At 37.4% G+C, this 18,690-nt stretch overlaps 1 long non-coding RNA gene across 1 annotated transcript; it reads left to right on the plus strand.

Annotated features, from left to right (window-relative positions):
- Positions 1-426: 426 nt before the first annotated feature.
- On the plus strand, positions 427-16,199 carry LOC116083493. Its single transcript, XR_004115747.1, has 4 exons — positions 427-688; positions 1,217-1,387; positions 9,476-9,582; positions 15,941-16,199. It is a non-coding gene; the product is annotated as an uncharacterized LOC116083493 (long non-coding RNA).
- Positions 16,200-18,690: the final 2,491 nt, after the last annotated feature.

Genomic DNA, 18,690 nt, shown 5'->3' on the forward strand with positions numbered 1-18,690 from the left:
CTGAATCCATACACAAACACTTTCTCAATTCTAGATAAATTGCTGGTCATTTCAGTGGGGAAAACTTTGAGAAGAGTAAAATTTTTAAGGTCACTTCACCATAAATTTTCAAAACAAATGTCTAAAAACATTCAAGATAATCCCAAACACAAAACAGCCAGTGCGTTTAAGATAATCTCTCATTGTGACTCCTAATATAAGGGAATGCTTCTCCTTTGCATTAAAAAGAAAAGAAACTGTAGGCGTCTAGAAAGCAGGGGGATTCTCAAATGAAAACAACAATAAAAATGAATGGTCAAGTGTGAGGCAAGAAAGAAAAATACAGAGGAAAAAAGTACAAAGAGAAAAGTCATCATAAATAGATTTATAAACAAAGGTATCTTTTAAAGTTTCTAAACATTTGTCTTTAAAATTACTCGTAGGGTTTTCCACTTACGCTGTGTACAGTGGGTTTTGAAGAACATTCAGAGGACAGCTGCCTTAGTTCTCCTGAAAAGCATCTCAGCAGCCACCTTGCTATCCTAACTTCTTCTGGACTGGACTACACTGGTTTGCAGGGCAGCATTCTTGCTTTCTGGGCTCTTTCAAGGGTTCGTCAGTAACACCTACTGAGGGATAAGGTGACTCCTGTTTAGCTGTCACCGAGACCCATTCACCTGGAGAAGAAAGACATGTTGTTTTTGACAAGGTGAAGATGCGTGCTTAATATCTTACTCAAATGTATTATTACCTGTTAGGATGAATTCATTTCTATCATGCAATTTTTGATTGGAAGCATAAAATTAAAATTAGCCAACTACTTTCTAGCTGGCAGTGACATGTGATGAAAGTAGCATGGAACTCAGCTCTATCACCTTGATTGGAGAATTTACTTAAGACCCCAAATTCACAAATCAGCGGAAATTGCATATGCAGGCAAACAAGTAAACTATTTGTCACAAGTATACTGCCCTGTTTGCACACATTTGTAGTGAACACAATACGGTAGTTAACAACCAGCCATCTGCTGTGGAAGCTAAATCCGAATTGACTCCATACAGCTTCCTGATAGAAGAGATAAATTCATAAATGTTTCTGTATGCTTTTTTATAAGAAAAACTATTTTTAAAAGAACGCAAATGGAAAATGAAAATTACCATTTTACAACTGCCCTTCAAAACACATGCGTTCGTTCACTTGATAGGAGTTCATAACAATTGACTTTTATTACCTCTAGTCACTTCAGGACATGGAAACTTGGGGATCTACTGGTCTGGAAGATATGAGTAGCAAACAATTCAGAAGTAGTTGGGAGAAATGACCTCCACGTCCCACAGTCCACAGTCCCATCTCCACAGTTCTGTAGGAGCACCATCTTTGCAGGCTCGAAAGCAAATCACTGTAAGAGGTAAGTGACCTTTCTAACTCCATATAGAACATGGCTCCTACTCTAAGCCAAACCAAATAGCCCTATCCTGATTTAGTATAAAATGAAACCCAGGGCCTCTCATACTTTTTACCCAGCCTCCTGCCCAGAGTGATACAATCACAGCATCCTGAAGCCCAGAATTTTTGACACTATGAGGTCATATTTCAACATGTTTCTTTACAAACAAAGCCATGCCACATTATTTATACTATTGTATAAAGGTTATAATTAGATGTCCATTTTCATTCAACCTCTTGTAAAGCTCACATATAAATGATCAGAATATTTGGGTTGTTTTCCCCTGGTTCTAGCTACTAACATGAACTTTGAATAAAAAAATGATCTATTAAAGCCATTAATAATTATTTTTAAAAACTAAATAGACAATAATGCATAGATAGAATAGAGAAATAGAGAAATAACATAAAACATGTATGTCATTTTCATATCAAAGTGGAAATATGTTACCTGAGGAATCATATACAATAACCTTGAAGTCTTATAGAATTTTGAATTTTTCACAGCAATTGTATTACTAAAAATTAAACTCACCAAATGTTTCCATTAAACACAATCTCTTTAGCTCAGTTAATATAAACAGAAAAAGCACAGTAGTATGATATCTTGCCAATCACTATAGTTACTTTAAAGTCGATATTATAACCCCTTTAATTCTCTCTCTACTGCAAAGAAAAGGGTGCTTCAGGGATCCTTTCTGATTTATATTATGAATTTAATTTATATACTATAGATTTTAAATTCATAAATACCTCTAATTTAAAAGATTTCAAATCTCTTATACTACTAACTTGCCTACTTACTAGATAAGCTATTTTGAAAGATAAACCTAATTCAATTTGACTAGGGAGAAGGCAAATTTTATGACTACGTTTATTCTTCATTCTGAGCATGTCTATTGTACTCAGTGTACTAAGGACTTCGAGCTAGATACTTTTCCACAAATGTAGTCTCACATATTGTTCTTTCTTCTGAGTTGGCCATGATTATCTTCTTGATTCAGAACAGCTGTGATCAACCACAAAATTCTTCATAAGATTAGATCCATTAGCTGGGCAGTGGTGGTGCATGCCTTTAATCCCAGCCTGTGGGAGGTAGAGACAGGCAGATTTCTAAGCTCAAGGCCAGCCTGGTCTACAGAGTGAGTTCTAGGACAGCCAAGTCTACACAAAGAAATCCTGTCTCAGAAAAAATAAAAATAAAAAGATTAGATCCATTGACAGCTTCTGCTGGAAGTCAAGATGAGGCTAACACCACCCCAAGAATAAATAAGCACTTGAGAAGTGCTGTGAGAAGGGGACTCTTTGGTGATATAGCCATTAATAAGTTGACCTTGTCCCATTAATGAACTCTTTTACATATACATAGCTAGATGTTACTAGAATCATCTTTTGGGATTATCATTGTACTCTCTGTTTAGTGATATTCTCCTTAGGAAAAAGCTATAGCATACCTTGATTGCTAAACATGTTAACCATCTAGATTGCTGTAAAAGTTCCAGGAAGCCCTGTGTAGTAAACTATGAATGTTAGGCAAGTAATAAATGCTAGTACAGCTAGGCAGTGGTGGCACACGCCTTTAATCCCAGCACTTGGGAGGCAGAGGCAGGTGGATTTCTGAGTTCAAGGCCAGACTGGTATACAGAGTGAGTTCCAGGACAGCCAGAACTACACAGAGAAACCCTGTCTTGAAAAACCAAAAAATAAAATAAAATAAAAAATAAAAAATAAATGCTAGTTCAAAAAACCTAAGTGCCAAAGGCAAAAGTACTAAAAGATGAGGTTGACCTGGGATTCGGGGGATGTTTCAGTTTGTTTCTCTGCCAAATATAAAGAAACTTAGGTGGGGAAGAGTTTATGTGGCTTACAAGTTACATTTCTCTGGCCAAGAAGACAAAGGCAGTCACCCAAGAGTGGAACCTTGAGGCAGGAACTGGAGCAGAAAACATGAAAAAATGCTGTTCACTCATTTGTCACCATGGCTTACTGAATCAGCTTTCTCTACACTACCCAGGACCACCTCTCCAAAGGTATCACCAACCACAGTGGGCTGGAGCCTCCTGCATGAGTAATTAATGAAGAAAATGATCCACATGGATGCTCACATTCTAATCTAATGGAGACAATTCTTCATCAGAAGTTCCCCTTTCCGGGTATCTCTAGCATATGTCAAGTTGGCAAAATCTAGTAAGAAATAGGAAGAGATTTAGAGATGGAAGAAAATCATTTAGAACATGTGGTAAAGCAAAAGAAGACAATCTTTATCTGGGTTTAAAGGGCAGATACTAACTCTCTAGTTTCTTAGATAGGAAAAGAATCCCAACCATAGTAAACCTGGCTTTCTACTGAATTTTACCATTTTCCCTAAGTTGACCTTTAGCAATGATTACCTGACCATAGGCATTTCTAGGTTAGTAAATAATTTATTACATCCTACTAAACACTCCTTAAATAATGGTCCCACTTGTAAGTTCTTTCCTAAAACCCATGGAACAGGAGTTAAATGAATTATGTAATGCCATGTCAGGACTCAATAGGTGCTTTCTCTTAGAAGAATGCACCAAAATCCCCAAATAGGACTTTAAATGTGATTCCAGCCCCAAGAGAAGTTACTGTGACATATTCTGGCTGACTAATACCAAATTTCTGTACTCCTAGTCACTCTGACTAATGTTTTTCCAGGCTTTAAGTGACTAGCTGACATTGCCTCTTCTGATTGATATCCATTAAGCCATGCACTAAAATAGCTTTCTTATTGGGAAATATTGTGATGTTCCATTTTAAAGCAGTACTAGCTGTTCAATTTCTATTACTCACATCAAAAGTCCATGCTAGGGGAGTAGAATAAATGGTTATTAACATGCTTACTGCACGAGAACTGGATGTGGCAGTGAGCATTTGAAATCCCAGCATTTAGAGGCAGAAACAGGCAGACCCTTAAAGCTCATTGGCAACAAGCTTAACCAAACTGACAAGCTCCAGGTTCAAAGAGAATAATCCCCTCAGAAAGTAAAGCAGAAAGCAACTGAGAAGGACACACAATATTGGCCTTTGCCATCCCACCCCCAGAGAGAGAGAGAGAGAGAGAGAGAGAGAGAGAGAGAGAGAGAGAGAGAGAGAGAGAGAGAGAGAGAGAGAGAGAGAGAGAGAGAGTCCCATGAAAATATGTACAAACTATGCACACAGAGAAAAGAAGGAAGAAGAAAAATGGAGGAGGAAGAAAAAGTCCATGTTTGACTATTTGGCAGATATAATTCTAAGGCAGACCCAGGACCCAGCCCTGATAACCTGAGGAACTGAAAGACATATAGGTAAACCCTATTACACATAGTTTCATTGTCTCCATTGTAAAATTCAGCTTTAACTGTCATGGGAAGGAGATTGATTGCCCAAGTCTCTATAGGAAGAATAGAAAGAACAAGAAGGGTATGATATTAGAATCATGTTCTTTTCTGAATCCACTTTCCATGACTATTTCTATGCGCTGAAGCATAGAGGCTGCACGTAATCATCCTCCTCATCGTTATTATCCTGTGTCAGGTTAAGCATCTTAGGGCTGGATACTAGCAGAAGGATGGACTAAGAGAGTACATTCAGAAGTCATAGTAGGCTCAATTGCAAAGATTGGATGGAGATAATCATAAGAGAAGCAAATTTTGAGAGATACAAAAAACAATAAACAGAGAGGAAGAATGTAAAACTGTCAGAGTTTCCCCCAGAGAAATATGAAATTTGATACAGAGAGATGCTTATATATATGGAGATTCACTAAGGCAATTACCAAATTATAAGATCCAAGAAGCCACTCACATAATACATACCAACTGGAGGACCACAGATACTGGTATCATTTGATTCATATTCCAGCCTTGAGAACCAAGCCCTCACTGATATAAATTCCAGAGTCCAAAGGCCAATGTACTGAGGTCTCCAAAACTGAGGGATGAAGATGGGCAGAAGGATCTTAAAGGAGGAAGTTTTCCCTGCTCTACTTTATTGTGTATGTGTTTCCTCCAGGGACTGGGTCATTTTCACCCACATTGATGAGAGAAGATCTTTACTTAGATCACCTATTCCACTGCTAATCATGTCTAATATTTTCATCACAAACTCACTCAAAAAATTGTATTAGGTGCCTAATTGATTAGGGAATCAGTTAGCCTAGTCAAGTTGGCAAGTAATTAAGCAGCACAAGGTATAAGGGGAAACACTCAAAAAGAACAACATGTTTGTGACATTAATTATTTTTAAGTTAATTGAAAGATGCAACCCACCCAGACACTGAACACCAATAGAATGTAACCAATGAGCCCATTGCACCAGACGTCATCAGAGTCAGATTTGAATCCAGATCTGATGGAGTCTTAACATGCTTCATTTTTATAACATAGTTCTACCTAAAAGTAGGATGAGAAGTTGTTTATTTCTTAAATCTGTGTTTGGGAAGTTTCCCTTGAGTCTGATAAACAATATCTTGCTTCATTATTCATATTCATCCAACAGTCATCTACAGAGACCTTCTTATATGCAGAAGCTGTACTAGTTAGCTAGCACATCAAAGACATTTGAGACGTTCTACTGAAAGAATGAAAATGTTCTTGGCTGCCTCCTAGTCCTCTTCAGAGAACTTTAGGGGCCTTCCGTCTCTTTCATCCACTCTGCCTTAGGCATGGCAATTTTCCTATATTAACACAGCAGTATTTTAATATTCTCAGCCGTATTTTACCCACCATACTTCTGACTGGTTCTTTGGTAAGCCTTTTAAAGTGTATATATATATATTACTTTAATATGCTTTAGTCCCAACTCTCTTGCAAGCCTGATATTTATTTCAACTTCTGGTTTCTTGCTTGCACCATTGCCTTGAGGACACTGTGGGAAACACTTCAATTTTCAAGTGTTATCCTCAACTGATTTGTTGCATCTGCAGTACTCTCCCCAGAAAGTGTGCGGAGACTGGGCTTTTATTTACAGTTGTCTTTTGGAAAGAACATCTTTACCAAACCTACTCATGTATCCCTGGGATAACTTTGAAAGTGGTTTGGGTTACCCATTTCTTCTATTTGGTCAAAGTTTTCAAAAGGCTACAGATGAGGCTGTGGACACTGGAAGCCCAAGTGGAGAGCCCTGAAGAGAGTTTACATACTAATTTAAATGCATGTTTAAATTCATTGATGGATATTGTCAATAATTAAATAACAGAATATACATATGTATGCATATAAACATATATAATTCATGTCTTTTGCACTCAATGTCGGACTGGCAATACAAAAAACAAATCTGATTTTACTTCTCTATAAATAGTGATATAGTAGTAAAGCATTTCTCCAAAAGTACACTAGTTATTTTAGCTGAAATGTTTTCTTGCTGCACCTTTTAAGATGACGGTCATGACCTAATAAAGATGCCTTAACTTGCTTTGCCAGCATTTCGTTGTTAACAGTTTTGTTACTTGGGACACTTGGAACTGTTGGTTAAGTGAAGGAAGCTTCACTTTCCATATTTCAGAGTAATTTCTATGTTTTCAGTTACACACCAGCTGAGTAGAATGGACTACTGCACCATTCCACCATTCTCCACCAGGAACATGAGTTGATTCCTTCTGTATTGTATCCACACTGTGTCCATTACCCACTAGTTACTTAGCTGCTTCCATTATTAAATTGGCTGTCACAGTATCACAGTGCTTATATTCAAGGAACTTTAATTTTCCTTAATTAGAGTCCCTATAGTATAAAAGTACAGGCTCTAAAAAAAACCTGCAAAGAATTCAGGGATTCCTACATGATTTCAGGCATGCACTGCAGTCCTCACAACATATCCCTCATGGCTAAGAGAAAACCTCTCTGCAGTTATTATTTTAAGCTATAAGATTTGAATTTTACATATTTCAAATTATACCTAGAGATTTGCTGATGTGTGACTATTTCCAACCACCAAGACCACGTTCCTGTACTTCATTCTAATGCTTAAATAAATGCTAGGGCTCATTAAGCATTTGCAAAGTGTCATTTCCTTGGTTAAGCATACTGAATTTAATCCTTAAAATAATCCCCAACTGTGGATATAATCACTTGGAAGGTGAGGATATTGGCCTTAGGAACCATGCTGCTTTCACGGAAAGGCAGGTGTTATAGATGCTTCTGGAAAGATCTGAGTAAACGGTGATGATGTTCACGTGGAGAGAAAGGCTGGTCCTTATTATGAATTCTCAAAAAAAAATTAGCCCAATTATACATTATTGTTGGGTTCTGAGGCTTGTGGATATTGTGGGATATTGCAGTTTGAACTATGAACTCCAGAAAAATATATGAAATTTGTAACTCCAGTGCCTGTGAGTGTGAGCCTCTGGGATAAAAGGTATTTTAGAAAAAATTAGATGAGGTCAAATAGTAATAGGATAGCTGTAAAATCCAGTATAGCAGGTGTCCTCATACAAGTAGAGAACACACAAGAGGAACTCATAGAGGAACGACCTAGGGTGCTTGAAACATAAAGGAGATGTGGTAAACAATCCATGGAAAAGTGCAGACAGATATTAAATGTTAGGGTGGGGAGGACGCTATCATGACCAGGAACAAGAAGAGGTGATTAGAGGTTTTCTCAGAGATGCAGAAACCACAAACCATGGTGAATCTTTGACTTTTCAGACTTCTGGCTGCCAAAGCTATATGATAGTTTACTATCATTTTAATCCTGTGGTAATTTTTATAACAATCTGAAACACTAATTTAGAAATAGAAGTGTAAGATTAGACTTTGAATAAATGGTGAAGGAAGAACTCAGTCCAAGGAGATGAATGCCGAAGGCCATGCTATAAAGTTTCAAAATCCGCTGTCTCCATTTTATTTTAGCATACGTATTAGTAATATTACATTACATAATATAATAAATATATGTATTAACATACAAGTTAAATCTTATATTGCACCGATAGGGAAACTGGATCTCAGAAAATGAAGCGACTTGATGGCTAATGACTGCAGCAGCATTTAAGTCTAATCAAGTAATTTCTACATGCTTTACACTAAGCCCACATTTAGTAATAATGCTCAGCATGGATCTATTTAGAATAAGACTATTTCATCTTAGTGTTTATTGCTCTGCTCACTTCCAAATTATGGACATGTATTGTGTTCCCTAGAGTAGATGTGAGAACTGAGTTTAAGGGTACTTTTGAATAGGAGCATCATCTTTATAAACTCTACCTCCTTAGCAGTACACAGTCACAGGGTTGAAGCCCAGGGGCTTTTGTTTCATAGAACTATGGCCACTGCAACTAGGGCCACATTGAAAACTTCACATTTTACTCTTTAGAATTCCTTAGACATGGCAGCCAGTGGCCCCAAAGAGCCAAAGGAAATTTGCCATTTCTAGTGGCTCTAGGGAAAGTTGGCTCCCCCTCAGATGTCCCACAGAGTGCAATGAATCTGAGTTTACAATAGGTTCCAGCAAATGCTGAAAATGGAAGCATAGATAACTATACTATCTTCCAGCAGATACAAATGTAACACAAACACACACACACACATACACACACTACTTCTTTAGAAATATTGCTATTTTACTGATCAGTCAGGCCATTTACCACTGGCTGGTGGAATTTTCAGTAGTATATCTCTAAAAGTTTGCAATACACTGAAGTCAGGCTCCTTAGACTGTTTTTCTGCTATGGCAAAGGAATCACTAAACACTAAATCTAGGAAATTGAACAAGTAAAGATCAGCAATGCCCAGCTTAGGTAGTCTGCGGCTCAGCCAACTTGCAGGTTTACAAAGGAGGGTGAATGTTTATAATTGTGTGCTAGAAATATTTTTGACTTGATTAAAAATACAATGTTATTATATCATCTGGTAGATGCAATCCAGTGTTTAAAAAAATAGTTTGGTTTTTTTTTTTTTTAGAAAACTAGACCTTAATTTACAAAAGAAAGCTTTTCTCTCTTAAAATCATTGTTTTGTTTCTTATTTCTTAATGACCTGAGGCACTTGAGTCTTTCTATATATGCTGCATGCTTTTATTTTACCTTGTCTTCATTTTCTGAAAGGTGATGGACCCACTAGAAGAATGAAATGAGTCCAGGCCACAAGCAGTTGCAAAATCCCAGGATACCTGTCACCCTGTCACTTTTATTAGAGAAGAAGCCCCACTAAAGTAAGGCCCCAGCCCTGGATATATCAGTCTCTAATGCCACCAAGAATTTTCTATAAAAAAGTGTGAATCTTTTAATTGTTTATGTGTTTTGAAGTTTCTGAATGATATATTATTATATAAGTTTATATGCTTTAGAACTGTTTTTTATTTAATAAGTCATTACTTTTTATGTATTAACTTTATATTAAATAGTTATTAAATTACAAAAATACAACTAGTTATCTCATGAAATATTCATGCAATAACCATACAATATTGCCAGCTAGTGCAGTTGTACATGTTTGTCAGCACAAGAGCCTAAAGCAATAGGATTATGTAAGCCTATATGTTTTCTTTCACCGTGAGCAACATAATAAAATATCTTAAAATATTAAGTATTATCTTAAAATAAATAACTACATAAAATACTCTGACATATCGAAGGACACTTTCATATTAATGACTTTCACCTGTGTGCTTGGAACCTAGCCAATCCAACATTCTCCTAAATCTGTCTCTCTAAGGAAGCTAAAATATTTCGATTATTCCTTAAGATTCTGACTCTCAGATAAAATTTGACTCATATACAATACAAATTTGGGGGCTGGAGAGGTGGTTCAGTGAGTCACCTTGGTGGTCCATGCTTATTATTTAAGACCTAAGAAGGAAAATTAAAAGTGATTCATGACAACAGAACTCACTGGCTGCTCTGCAGGTTTCAGTGGAAGACCACGTCTCAAAAAAACACGGTAGGAAGTTGCTAAGGAATGACATTCAAGGTTTACCTCTGGTTTTCCCCCTCCATAGTCTGTCTCTCTCTCTCTCTCTCTCTCTCTCTCTCTCTCTCTCTCTCTCTCTCTCTCTCTAACAGACACACACACACTCATGTACCTACTACATACATGCACACTCAAAGCCACACACATACGCATGTATAAAAACCAGTTATTAGGTCAGCTATTCTAAGTTCTCATGTTGTTTCATCCCTTTTTTCGTCTCAAAATTTGAACAGACAGTAAATAAGTGTTAGTAGTTATAGTAGTGGTGAATTTGTGGAGTTAAAAAGCATACTTGCATCTATTGTACAGCACAGTGAAGTACCAAGAACAGAAGCGGGTACTTCAGGCGGAGAGTCGGAATACAACCATTGTGGCTCATTCTGTCTAGAACACTTCACAAATCACTCATAAAGGAGCTTGTGGAGTCTTCACACTAATTCAGAAAGGGTAGAAAGAGTGTGGTTTTGAGTAATATAACAAAACAGTCACAACAAAACCCACCTCATCCGTCCCTGTATCAGAATATCTTGACATTATAAATTTTGTGTAAATATGCCCAACAAAACAATGCCTTTAAAACTATTCTCTTTTTTGAGATTGTATTTTCATTTATTTATTCAGTGTGTGTGTGTGAGTGTGTACGTGTGAGTATGTGTATGTGATGTATATAGTATGTACACATGAGTATGTGAATACTCATGTTACAGTATACATGCACAGGGAAGCCAGTGGAGATCAGGTATCCATCACTATTCTCTCCTTTCTTCCATTAAAACAAGGACTCTTACTGAAGTTGCAGCCAGCAAACTTTAGCAATCCCCCCAGTCTCCATTTTCTCCAGCACTTGGGTGGCCAGACTGTATAGCCACACTTATCTTTTGACATGAGTGTTGAGGATTTGAAGTCACAACCCCATACTTAAGCAGCAGTCACTTTTACCCACTGAGATATCTCTCCAGCCTCCATTTCTATTTTTTTTAAAAATATTCCTTCATTTCATTTAATCTTTCTTTTTTTTAACACTCCAGACTTCATTCCCCTCCTGGTCCACCCTCCAACTGTTCCACATCCCACACTTCCTCCCTGCCTCCTGTCTCCATGAGGATGTCCCCACCCTACCAAACCTCTAAACTTCCTAGGCCCTCCAGTCTCTTGAGGGTTAGGTGCATCCTCTCTGACCGAACCCAGACCTGGCAGTCCTCTGCTGTATATGTGTTGGGGGCCTCATATCAGCTGGTGTATGCTGCCTGGTTAGTGGTCCAGCGTCTGAGAGATCTTAGGGATTCAGGTTAAATGAAATTCCTGGTCCCCCTACAGAGTCACCCTTCTCAGCTTCTTCCCCCTTTTCCGTGATTCAACCACAGGGGTCAGCAGCTTCTGCCCTTTTCTGGTGTGTCTGAAGACAGCTACAGTGTACTCATATACATAAAATAAATACATAAATCTTTAAAAAAAAAAAAGAATCACCTAAGTACAATACCTCAAATAAAAGTTGAAAACATGTATATATAGTATGCTGCAGCAAAATAAAACTATGCTTAAAGTACTCATGCTACAGGTGTAACGAAAAGGCAGCGCCTGTGCCCCTAAAACCCTGAGAACAACATGGTAAATACATAAGGAATGGAGAAGGACGGCATTCTACCCTACCCTACAGCGAGGTGTGCTGTATAATCCTTCCTTCTGTACCCCGGACACTCAGCGATTCAGTAACAGATGGAAGGACCAAGGCACTCAGCCGAGAGCCGTGAAAGGTACTTCTAAAGGCACTGTGGTTTTGCTCATGACTGGATCTGACTGGCTACGACAGCTAGGAAGTGTTACCTCGCATCGAGAGTGGCCTGAAGTGTTTCCAGACGTAGGCACTCTTGGCATGTGGATGTTCCCATTACCCTCACGCACAGATGTAGGTTCCCAAAAGGAAAGGCCAAGTCTCAGCGAAGCTAAGATTCCTGTGGTCCATGTGGTTTTTCACCCTCAAGCACTCTAAACAACTGGACAGAATAAACACTAAAGACACTTGAGTTTTACAAAGATTTTCTTTTCATTTGTTTGTTTGTTTGTTTGTTGTTTTTTCTTTGTTTTTTCGAGACAGGGTGTTTCTGTGTAGCCCTGGTTGTCCGGGAACTCACTCTGTAGACCAGGCTGGCCTTGAACTCAGAGATCTGCCTGCCTCTCAAGAGCTGGGATTAAAGGCATGTGCCACCACTGCCCAGCTCAAGGATTTTCTTAAAATCCATTTTCCTCTTCTTCTCCTCTTCCTAACCCCCTGCCATACACACACACACACACACACACACACACACACACACGCATGACATAAAAGTCCCAGAAGTGGAGATTTCTCTGGCTCAACTTAAAACATAGCTCCCACACCTGCACTCCAGGAATTCTGATTCAGTGGGATTTGAGACCCCAGGAAGTTGAATTTTAAATATTAATCCAGTGGAAAAGAGGTAGAATTTTTAAGGTACTTATTAGATGAGATAATTACATTTTTTTTTAGTTATATCTTCTATGCAACTAATCCATGCAATCAAATAATCAATTAGAAGGGATTTTTCAGAGAAAGGCAATTTTTGAAAATTAAGTGACAGGGTCAATCACATTTAGAGAACACAACTTGGTATATAATACTATACCAGGTAGCTATTAAATATGGATCTGTATGGTTCAAGATAACCTAACACAGCCATGTTCTCACATATAGAAGAAAATATTTAGCAAATTTTAAAAAAAGAAACTGAACTGATAGACTATAGCATAAAGTAGGTTTCCAAAAGGAAGGATGTGGGCAGCATAAGAAGAAAAGGACAAAGATAACATTATTGCTGTTGTTAAATAAAAATTCTATTTTTCTCCAAACTCACTGTAAAAAAAAAAAAATTAAAAGAGAGACTTTCTCTAACTCTTTATCCCCCTCACTTTTCTTCTTTTCTCAGACCCTAGTAAAACAGTTTTAGAAACCCGAATCTGAAGAGAAAAATCATAGCTCCCAGGCACTTAAAAAATGAACTCTATTATTGCTCCACTGCTCTCAGCTCAACGCTCTCAGAACAGCTACTCTTTAACTGTGCAACTAGCCACTTGTCTCCTTGGGGGGGAAAATGCATATTTACTTGTCCTTCAAAAAGAGAACAAAAACCTGCCCGGCAGAGCTGAGCATGGCGACTTCACTGTCATGTATTCTGTGGCCTACCTTAACACGAACAAGCTGGGTCAGACTTCATACATAAGGGGAAGATGTGGCCTTCCTAGGCACCAAATTCATGATGTCTGCTGTTACCTGATGCCCAACAATTCAGCTATTTAACACCAACAAAGTACGGGAGACTACTTTTAATCTACACCTACAGTAAGAAACCATTGAGAAGAAGTAAAGCAATACACTGAGCTAATTGTGTGTGTTTCATTTGCTATGCCTGTAACAGAACGCATGCAGAGCTGGTGAGCGAGGGATCTTCTGATGCTAGTATCTCCTCACAGGTGCATTCACAAATGCCTATATCTTTCATAGCTTCAAGAACACAAAGAAGCACACAAAAGCCCTTCTGAGTCTCTTTCTCTGCTGTTATTTTGGTTGTGTGGAGCTCGCCGACTGTCTTCTGTATTCAGATCCTGTCTCTCTTCAATTCCACATCAGCCTGTGCCAGGCCACACAGCGCCTTAGATCTGGGCTAATACATGCACAGCAATAATTGCTGCCTCGGCCCACAATTATTCAGAGATCAGACTTCAAAGACAGGTTTCTCACTGGGGAAAGCACAGGTTCGCACAAATCTTTACAGCATGCTTGTCTGCTTTTACAGATAGGTTTGCGGCAAGCCAGTCAACAGTCTGGGTTTTCAATCAAAGGAAATATTTCCTCCTCAGCCCTTGGAGGACTTTCAGTCACTGCCATCACTCTTGCTAGGAAAGCATAACTTTTGGGCTTGAACACTACTTGAAAAATAGCTGCCTTGTATTCTAAAGTCACTTAACATAGTTCATTGTTACTGCTTCTAATGTTTCTGTGTATTCATTCGAGTGTCTAAATTGGGTGGTAATGTTTACTAATTCTTTCCCTGACATTTTACTATGATTATTACTTGGGTTCAGAACAGCAGTAGAACTTGAGAGTAAGAGTCCTGCAAGCAAAGACTTTAAGAAGATGATTCTCAGGAGGTAGGAACAGTCATTGGGGAAGGAAAGAGCAACTAATCGAGTGATGAGTTCTCAGGCCAGTCCCAGCTATGAGCAAGGAGGATTCTACCCCTCTTGAGACATCTGAGATCTATGCTAGTTTTTGTTCTCATCAATGGGTTAAGACTTTGAACCAGAAAAGATAGAAGAATAGGCACTTAGAAGTCATTAGGATCACAGTGTCAATGTGGCTGATGGTGACAGTGATCATACTGACTGTATTGGTTGACAGTGCTGGTGCTATCCAGCATCTCCTCCTGCTAACTCTACATCTAGCATTATACGAAGCATTTTACACACATGTTATCATTTCTCACTTATGTTGATTAATTTAATTTGTTAGTCAGACTCAGTCCATGGACACTCTTACATTTGAAATGTATATACAAGGGCATTTTTGGAATCAGCAGACCAAGCAAAACAGACTGTCCTATACACAGCGAATGGGCATCATCATTCTATCAGCTAAATACTAAATAGAATATAAAACCTAACTGCTTTGAGCAGAGATATCCATCGCTTCTAGCTTTCAGACTCAACACCAAAAAAAAAAACAAAAAACAAAACAAACAAACAAAAAAAGCACCATTTCCTCCTAAGTCTTGAGCTTGATATAAATTATAACTGATTTATCCTTGTTGTACAACTTGCCAACACTAACTGCTGCTGCTGCTGCTGGAACTTCTTAGAATCATAATCACATGAACCAATTCTGGTGTGTGTGCAGGTGTGTGTGTGTGTGTGTGTGTGTGTGTGTGTGTGTGTGTGTGTGTATGAAATTCTATTGGTTCCATTTCTCTGGTGGCTCTTTAATAACAGTCTTTATACCATCCCTAGGATGATATATGATGTATATATAATGTATATAGAGAATATCATATAAATCATATATCATAGGATAACATATTTTATACTTAAGAAAGCTTAGGCATACAAATGTTAGGAAACCCAAGACATGCAGCTAGCAGGTAACAAACCTGTCCACGTGACTCCAAAACTTCTAATAAAAGATGTAAATCATTTTGCTACATTTTTCATGCACTGCTTTCACATGAGTTTTAATATGGACAGAGTAGGGCCAAGGAATTTGTTCATTTGAAGAGTATTTAATAAATATTTGATAATTTATTTTAACATTTAATAAGTTTAGAATAAAATTAACAAGTCCCCCTTACCAAAAGACTCCCTAAGAATCCTTATTTTACTTTCTATTGTAATTTCTAGACAGATTATTTCTCAGCCTACTATTGTATTGAGGAACAATTTAATTTTTTAAACCCTTTAAACACAGTATCTATTCATGTTTTATACCAAAATGTTTTAAACTGAAATTGAGATGTACCTGACAATCACTGCTCTTGAATAATATTCATTTGTTGGCCATAACTAGAAACAATATTATTCTATTCTTCTCATAGATGAGTGTATTACTCGGCTGTCATGGGAAGAGCTTACTCCTTCAGTGGATCGGAAGAAAATACAGAGACCACGACTGGATAATGTGCCAAAACCAGGGGACATTAAGTCCTAAGTCTCCATCAAATCTGTCTGCTCAGGACTCAAGGAACCCTTCAGAAAAAGAGACAGAAAGAGTTTAGGAGCCAGCAGGGATGGGGAACACCAAAGAAGCCATGCATAAGTAGACGGACACATATGTGCACTCACAGAGACTGCAGCAGCACGCACAGGGTCTGTATCAGCTTAAAACACATACACAAGTCACTTTTATGGCAGGCCCCATACCCAGCAGTATATTCCCAAAACAAACACAAAGGTTTCTTACTTCTGGAGGTTCTTTTTCTCATAATGATTTGTCAGAATTTGTTTGTTTACTTTACAAGTCTTTGATGTATGTATTTTGATCTCTAGTTTGGTGTCTTTACAGGACTTCTGTGTATGTGAATGTGTGTCTACATTTGTATGTATTTTTTGTCCTTTTACTTTGGCTCTTTTTCTTCTATTTATTTGTTTATTTTTCTGTTCCAGTTTGGTGTGGGTTTGTTTTATTTTATCTTGTCTATTTTTTTATGATGTCTGTTTTCTAATAAGAAAGGGTATAAATTTGGATAGAAGCAGGGAGGTGGAGCAGATGTAGGAGGACTTAGAGGAAGGAAAATCATAAAAAAAATGAAAATTCTATTTTCAATTTTAAAAAAAGCTGGTGCTTCTATTGTGGTTGTGCATACCTTCAATCTCAGCACTGAAGAGACAAGTTCTAAGCCAACCTGGACTACATAGTGAGACTGTAGAAAAATTAATAAAAGAGATGTTTAGTATGCTTACTAACTAAATCCTAATATAATTTAAATGTTTAGCATAGTTAATGATGGGCCTACTGAGTGATTTCTATTTCAATTCAGTCTTTTCTTCTTTCTTTTTTTAAGATAAAGTTTAATTGTGTACTCCTGGTTGGTCTGGAACTCACTACATAGACCAGTCTGGCCTCAAACTCTTGGCTCTGCCTATCTCTGCCTCTTGAGTGTTGAGATTAAAGGTATGCACCATCACACACAGCCATATTGACTTTTTTCTACCTGGCAGAGGCAAACAGATCTGTAAGATGAGAACTTTCTGGTATAGTATAGGAGAGATTTGTTTACAACAATAGAACTTCTTACCTATATATTGTGTCAAAACTGGCTAATTTGTTTAACTCAATAACTTTTAAAAATAATGGTGCAGTTTCTGCTTATTGCATTTAAGTTTTAAAATCAATGCATTTCAAAAAATGATATTTGTTTTTTAATTAATCTAAAACAAAAGTAAGAAAAAAGAGGAGGGGGAGGAGCAGGAAGAGGAAGAGAAGGAGGAAGATTGAGAAAGGGGAAAGATTTGAGCTCTGTTAATGAAAATAGACTCTGCTATGATGGTTATGCTGATCAATTCACAAGAGAGTTTAGAATATGCAGGAAAAATAAATTTTGCAAAAACAGAATATTGAGTACCTTCCAATGATATGTCCACTAGATTAGAATTGACAAGTGTAAATAAAAAGTCCTTCTGGGATGATACTTCACAAACTATGCCAAGATGACTCAGTTCAGTGAGACATACCTAGTATGTTAAACTAAGGGAGAAGAAAAAGCTAGGGGAAAAATGTAACCAATAAATAGTGACAGACCAAAACTCTCCTAGGCTTTCTTATAGGGGAGTTAGGTAAAGACAGAAATTTGAGACAAGTTAGTGTGTTCATAATGGAACACTGGTTGCATTATGGTTGATTTACAAATAAAGGTGAGTTTATAGAATAAACCCACGAGGCATGAGCTACTGGAGTAGTATACATGTGTTCATTTTCCCCATGACTCACTAAGCATTAATACAAATTATCATATTCATAAACTTTTTAGCCTCACTAGTAAGCATTGTAACAAAGAAAAACAACAAGTGTGGGGTTCTATAGTTGCTACAGTCCATCTTCTATAAACATTTTTAGTGGGTCTTAGAGCCCATACCTTATGGATGATTCTGTGTTATTTACTTTCATAACCATGATATTATTGTCTTTTGTCAAATCCAGTCCAAAAGATGGAAGACATAGTAGAAATGAAAACTGTAAACAAAATTACTTCCAGGATCATATTAAAAGTTGTTTTCATTAGTCCAAAAATTCCAACTTTCAGAGAAAGGACAGGAATTAGAATCAAAACCAAATTGTTTATAAAGTGAAAAAATCTCTCAATTAAAATAACTAGATTATGAAGTACTATAATCATAATTTGGCAGTTTAGAAAATCTAGACCATGCAAAACCTTACATAATATTATGAGGGGGAATAATCATTACATAGATTCTTAAAAGAATATAAATCACAGAAGTAAGAAAAACTACATAGTTAGTAAGATATATTACCAATTGTATGTCTCTATTAGACATTTTAGATGTCCACATACTTAGCATGTTCAAGAAACCTGATACTACTTAACAAAGAGAGCTCTAGCTCAGAATTTACTATGGTAAACTGAAAAGCATGACTGGATATATATACTTGATAAAACTGTCCAAATATTTTTGGGAACCTCACCAAATACTGTGTCTCCTATAGGTCTATGCTGCATTTATAATATGGCTAATTCAAAATTCAAAATATCATTCTCATTTGTAGTCACACAGAGCAAAGTAAGGGAAGAGAACTGCTCCTGCACCGTAAGAGGCTTGCTCCCTTAAG

Source organism: Mastomys coucha, unplaced genomic scaffold, assembly GCF_008632895.1.
Source record: "Mastomys coucha isolate ucsf_1 unplaced genomic scaffold, UCSF_Mcou_1 pScaffold8, whole genome shotgun sequence".
NCBI lineage: Eukaryota > Metazoa > Chordata > Mammalia > Rodentia > Muridae > Mastomys > Mastomys coucha.